The sequence below is a fragment of the Salvia splendens genome, chromosome 1 (genome assembly GCF_004379255.2).
Source record: "Salvia splendens isolate huo1 chromosome 1, SspV2, whole genome shotgun sequence".
NCBI classification, from domain to species: domain Eukaryota; kingdom Viridiplantae; phylum Streptophyta; class Magnoliopsida; order Lamiales; family Lamiaceae; genus Salvia; species Salvia splendens.
The window spans coordinates 43,502,272-43,508,796 of record NC_056032.1 but is presented as its reverse complement, the minus strand read 5'-3'; the positions used below and the strand labels follow the sequence as shown (position 1 = coordinate 43,508,796).

The 6,525-nt window shown below is 30.0% G+C and overlaps 1 non-coding gene across 1 annotated transcript; it reads right to left on the bottom strand.

Annotated features, from left to right (window-relative positions):
* Nucleotides 1–719: 719 nt before the first annotated feature.
* TRNAN-GUU lies at nt 720–793 on the bottom strand. The gene has a single exon. It is a non-coding gene; the product is annotated as a tRNA-Asn (tRNA).
* Between the last annotated feature and the right edge of the window lie 5,732 nt (nt 794–6,525).

Below are 6,525 nucleotides of genomic sequence, written 5' to 3'. Positions count from 1 at the left end.
AATATTTTGTCGCAACTCACAAGTCTTCGATTAACAGCAAAAAATAAATAAATAAAAATTGAGATCACCAACCTTTTGATAGTGAAGTGCGACACCCATTTTCATATGCATCACAGTAATTTTGGGTAATTAGTTGATTGACGTAGTCAAAAATTGACATAGACCCATTACAAAAAATAAGTGATCACCTTTTCTTGATATTCTACTGATCTTATAATCATTATGTTAATTGTATGAATCTCTTTTCTTTATTCAATTTGTGAGATTTTTTTACTAATTGTGGACAATTGATTTGTCGTACTTAATCCTATTAATAGTGGAATGGTGAATTACAATTTGCAGGTGCACTACGAAAATATGATTAAATTTGGAAACTATTACATTTGATTATTTTCAGAAATTTAGTAATTTATCTGGCATTATCAATACTTTATTTCTAATGAACTAAAATGGGGAAACTTAGTTTTTCCAGTACTAACAGCAAGAGTAAAGGTCGATTTTGGTCATAAACATATAATCAAAACACGAACTTGATCCAAAACATTCACTTTTTGAAAAACAGGTAATAAAAATTGGTTTGAGTATATTACAAAATAAAAAATATAAATAACAAACATATACTACTAAAATAAATTGCCAAAAAATGAAATGTGATTGTTTGCCAAAATGCTAGAAGAAAGGGTAAAAATAAAATGCCAAAATATAATAAAAGAAAATAACGCTAGAAGGAGGGCTTGAACCTCCGACCTTGTGGTTAACAGCCACACGCTCTAACCAACTGAGCTATTCCAGCAATCTGTTCTATACCTGAAATAGACAAAATCTAAAGGTAAATGATTCTTTATTTTATTTATCTAAAAGTAGATTTGCTTTCTCTTTTCATGTTGTCATATAACTATCATTTTATTGATAGAATAATACACTAATTTTATTGTGAATTAAGATATTTGTATCTGAGATAGATTAATTCGAAGATCATTGTTAATGAGGTTACTAATGTTAAATAGAATCTTCGAAATATTTTATTTTGTATTAAAGGAGTATTTTTTTTAGCTCATGCCATTAACAAATTTTGGAATTTCCCTGCAACATTAATCAAAATTATTGGTTAAATATAAAGTATACATTGATTAAAATGGTAAAAGGATCACAAGTCTACTGGAAATATTTGAAGAGTAGAAGGATACTATCTAAATTACACACTTAATACTATGTAAAAGGTTGAAACAAATTGATTGCGAAATTCTTGAAAACTTTAATGATAGTCAAGATTAATGATTGCTTATATTTGTTGTGGACAGTTGGAGTTGATTTTTATGCTAATGATGATTAAAGTTAGTGTAAAATAGTTATTATGTGACACTGGTAGTGCACGAGGGGTGCATAGTAGTAAATGAGTATAATTATGAGAAGCTTTAATAAGAATGAGACCAAAGTGAGATTTATGTAAGTTAAACAAGTGATCATTAATTAAGTACATTCGTTGTTACGGCACGTTATTTCTTATTTTATTTATAATTTAAGCTTGGGAAAGTTAATGATTTTCAAAATCAACATTTTTTTCCCCAATTAATCCATGCAAATCTGAAATCTGTATTCAACTTTTTGTGATGGTGAATGAATTAATACAAAATTCGACTTAAAATGTACTAGTAGATTGATCATTTCAAATTATTTTTTCGTTTATTTTTGTATTCTAAAAGTTAAATAGAATAAATCACGCATGCTCAAGGCACATAACACACATAGTCACTATTTGAGATGTAAATCACGCTATACAAATCTTGTGAGTAGTAATGATCATAACCACATTTTTACAAGAATGTATGTTATTGTTAAATTAAATATATATAATAATAACTAAAAATCATACATGACATGACAAGTAAATCACTCTAAGAATCACATGTGACAGACCAGGCCATATAGAACATAACAAGAAGTTTTCAATAATAATAAGTTTAACATAAAATAAGTGATTATATAAAATGTTGAAATAGTTTAATGTATATAGTAATTAGTAGGGACCTTAAAATGAGGCCGGACCACATACATAAAGGCCCATTTCTAAAGCCCATGACACACTATTCATCACGCTGTGGGCCTTGTTTTTGTTAAAGGAATGTACTGTATAAAATTGTAGAAATTATTATGATACACAATCATATTCTTTAGTTATAGTCCAAAATAATAAAAAAAATATGGATTAATGGATCTATTTTATTCAGATATCAAATTTCTTGTGCCAAATCTAGAGCCCCCATGGGCCATATGTTAAGAAAAATAAATCCTAAATGTTTGACCAATGATTTGAAAAAATAAAATGAGTTTGAATTATGTGATGTATTACTAACAGCATCCACAACCGTGTTCTTGCCAACGAGCACGGTTGTGGGCCCGGCCCACTTTTTCTGCATGTTCTTAGGCAAGAGCACAACACCCACAACCGTGCTCTTCCGCAAGTACGAGCACAAGGGCCCCAACATTCTATTATTCAATTTAAATAAAAATATTTCCACAAAATTAAAATTTATTAAAAATAACTGAAAAAATATTACAAATTACAAAATAAAATAAAAATTACATAATTAAAATCCTAGAAATTAAAAATTACATAATTAAAGTCTTAAAAATTAAAAATTACATAATTTAAATCCTAAAATTACATAATTAAATTCATAAAATTAAAAAAACTCATTACTCGTGGCCGAATTTCGCCCAAATGGATGATGAATGTGTGTATTTATAGATGATTTTGGGATTAATTTTTTTAAAAAAATCAAAAAAATCAAAAAATGGTAATAAAATCTGTATATTTTTGGGAATCCGAAAATATATTTTTTAAAATTTTTGGTATTAATTTCGATTTTTTTAAAAAAAAAGGAAAAAAAGAAAATGTCATCGGCCAATAGAAACACGTCACGTCGCCCTGCTCGCTGGCACGGACGTGCTCTTAGCTAAGAGCACGTCCGTGCCAGCGCCAAGAGCGCAGCGGCGGACAAGCGTGTCCTTGCCAGCGGCAATGACGGACGGACGGCTTATTGCCACTTTTGTGGATGCTCTAATAATGTACTGTATGATTTAATAAATAATTTAACCTAAACTAATAACCGAACCATAAAACATTAACGCCCCACAAATTAAAACTACATTCTCAAAGATAATATGAATATGTCGATGTTCACATAGCCACGCCTCATGCATTAATTTTTATTCCTATCTGAAATTTATCCCAAATTCCAATAGAAGATATTTTGTATTCAACCGTAAAACTCAAGCTGTCTTTATTTTCCTAGAATTAAAAATATCAATTGATTATAATGACTTAGTTGGTAACGTGTGATGGTCTCTTAATATGAGATCGAGTTTTTTTAATGTTGTCTAATTCGGTAAATAGACTTTTGTAATTTCTCTTGAGATAATGTTGTGTATATTAGTGTTGGCTATAAGTCTCGGTCCTTTTTATGCGACAAAATAAATCTCGAGCAACTAGCATAATTTGGAGATATTAATCTTGGATAATAAAGTATGGAGTGTCTTTTTAGAGAATTTGATGCATGTAGATTTCGTGGGATGAAAAAGTGTAAAGGCATCAATCAAAACTTAAAAATGAAGAGTGATTGATGGGTTCACACACTCCCAAGTTACGTGTGCTATTTCTATCATCATTCCTCAACCATAAATTAAGTAGATTCGATTTAATGTTTTAGTAATTTCTTTTTAAATAGGAGTACTCATAAATTAAGTAGATTCGATTTAATGTTTTAGTAATTTCTTTTTAAATAGGAGTACTATAACCAGGGCTGTACGCATAAATTATTTTTCAGTAAGGGCGGCGCTATATGTAAATTTCACTTCACATGTCCTTTAAAATAACTTGTTTTGGTCGTTTTTAAAATTAGATCATCTAACGAAACTTTTTTGTCATTTTAATGGGATGTGTCTCATTCTCTATAACAATGCTATAATCACTTTTTCTTTATGAATCTCTTATTTTTACCAATTACATATTAAAATTTAAAACGCATACTATTTCAAAATTAGTCTATTTTTAGAGGATAAAAATATAAATAATAGTATTCAAATGCAAAAGATTCACATTTAACTTTAGAAGCGGAATAGCACTTAAATCAAATTTTAAACAGTTCTAGCAACTCAAACTCATCTTAAACTCAAATTAAATAGGTACACTGAACCGATTTAGTTAATACTACTCCGTATCACAAAATCTTCACAAAAATTTAACAATGCAGAGCGCATAACATATTTTTGCATATTTTCAATTTTATAATATAATGAATTGTTAAAAATAGTAAATTTTACTTTATTGGATTAGAAGTAAAATGAAAACTGAAGAAAATTGAAAGATGTGTAAGAGCATCCGCAATGGCGGACTTCCGTGCGGTTGTCAGACCGGCGTGCGCGACATCCGCCATTGTGAAACTGTTCAGCGGATACGGACGTCCGATACGGACACCGCATGTCAGCGCCTTTCCGCTGACGTTCGTCGGGACGTCCGCCATTGCGTTGACTCCCACGGACGTCGGCGCGGAATTCCCGATTTTTGCATTTTTTTTTAAAAAATTCTATAAATAAGTCTCGTTGCATTGAAATGTTTTTTTTTGCTTTGGTGAAATGTACTTTTCTTTTTTTAATTAATGAAATTTTTATTCCGTATTCGTTTCGAATTTTTCTTCTGTAAATTGCTTAATTCCGTAAATTGTTAAATTGGTGAATTTGTGATTTTTTTTAATGTGGGAAGTCCATCGGAATGTCCTTGGGGATATCCGCCACTGTGCAGTGGGATGTCCATATGACGTGGCATCCGCACTGGGAAGTCCGTATAACGTGGCAGGAGGTGTTTTTGGGATGTCCGCCGGGACATCCGCACCACTGCGGATGCCCTAATACTAATAGTTTAATGCTAGAAAGTGCAAACAAGGCTCATTTTAAAGTGGCACGCCTTTTTAAGGAAAATAACAAGTCATTTTATGAAAGAGTATAAAATAATATTATATTAGTCGTGTTTAATGACTTAGTCTTCTTCTTCCCCGGTTAGCAGTCCGCCATTGTTACGTTTATTCCTGTAACTCTTTTCATTTTCAGGTTATGTTCAGCCCCACTAATCATTCAGTTTTCAGTAATTTAGTCTTCTACAGCATTCAGATAGTTAGGGCTTAAGACAATTTTCGAAAATTTCAAAAAATATACAAGTACAAAAAACCCAAGTAAGGGCTTAAGCCCTACCCTCTCCTTTACTGTGTCCGCCCTGAATATAACAATGTTACTTGAATCTCTTAATTAGAATAGAAAGTAATAAATGAAATATTCCCACTGTCCCAAGTAAGATTACTCATTTCTTGAGTGATACATAATTTTATACAGTTTTATTTTATGTGTTAGGTAAAGAAAATAAAGCAAAAGAGATAAAATAAAGTAGAGATAAATGAGTTTTTATTTTTAGTAATAGATCATCTAAGTGAGACAAATTAAAAAGAAAAGTCGTTCATCTTCGGTTCGTTGGGATGGAGGGAGCATTTAGTTAAAAAACTAAAATAACATATCCCAGCCACATGTATTTAAGGAGTATCTTATTTCCAAAAGGTTGTCCCCAAACCAGTATTCAATTCAAGTAATAAGCAAAATATTCATGATAAACAATCAATATATTCGTTTATTTTTTCCAATACTACTCATACTGTAAGATGGTACCCCTTTCTTTTTTTTTTGGATATCTTATTTTCTTTTTTCAATACTTACTTTCTTTTTGGATATCTTATTCATTTAAAAGTAAAAATAGCATTTCTTTTATTTAATTATCTCTCCTTAATAAACTAACTAAAGGTGTATTAAATCTTGTGCCGAAAATATATTTCGTTTTGAATGAAATTGTGAGAATATTTTTTTTGCAGACACTTCATTTTTTTAAATCTTGTGCCGAAAATATATTTCGTTTTGAATGAAATTGTGAGAATATTTTTTTTGCAGACACTTCATTTTTTTAATAACTGGGAATGAAAAATAAATGTTTTAAGTGGAGACACGAATTTTAATAATAGTGGTTGAAATTTTAAAATATTACTAGGGAAGAAATAATATTGCATTAAAGATAATTAAAGATAGTGTTAGCAATAATTAAAAAATATATTTTGAACGAAGAAAACAGAATATCGTGTGATATAAATGTAAATAATGTGATAAACTGCGGAAAATACTACTACGTAGGAGTACTTTGCTTAAAAGGATTACTTTGCTTAAGAGGATTTGATGTGACTAGAAAAATGATACCACTACTACTAGTATTAAATTGTTAGATATGCATATTTAGAGTGCATATAATGGTTCAATATAGTACTAGTATTAAATTGTTAGATATGCATATTTAGAGGGCATATAATGGTTCAATATAGTGTTTGATATGTTGGTTAAATTTTCTGTGTGACCCGTTTAATGGGCAATGGTCCATTGAATTAAGGCCGAACATAATAAAAAAATTGTGTGATAATAATTGTGCAACACTTTTCA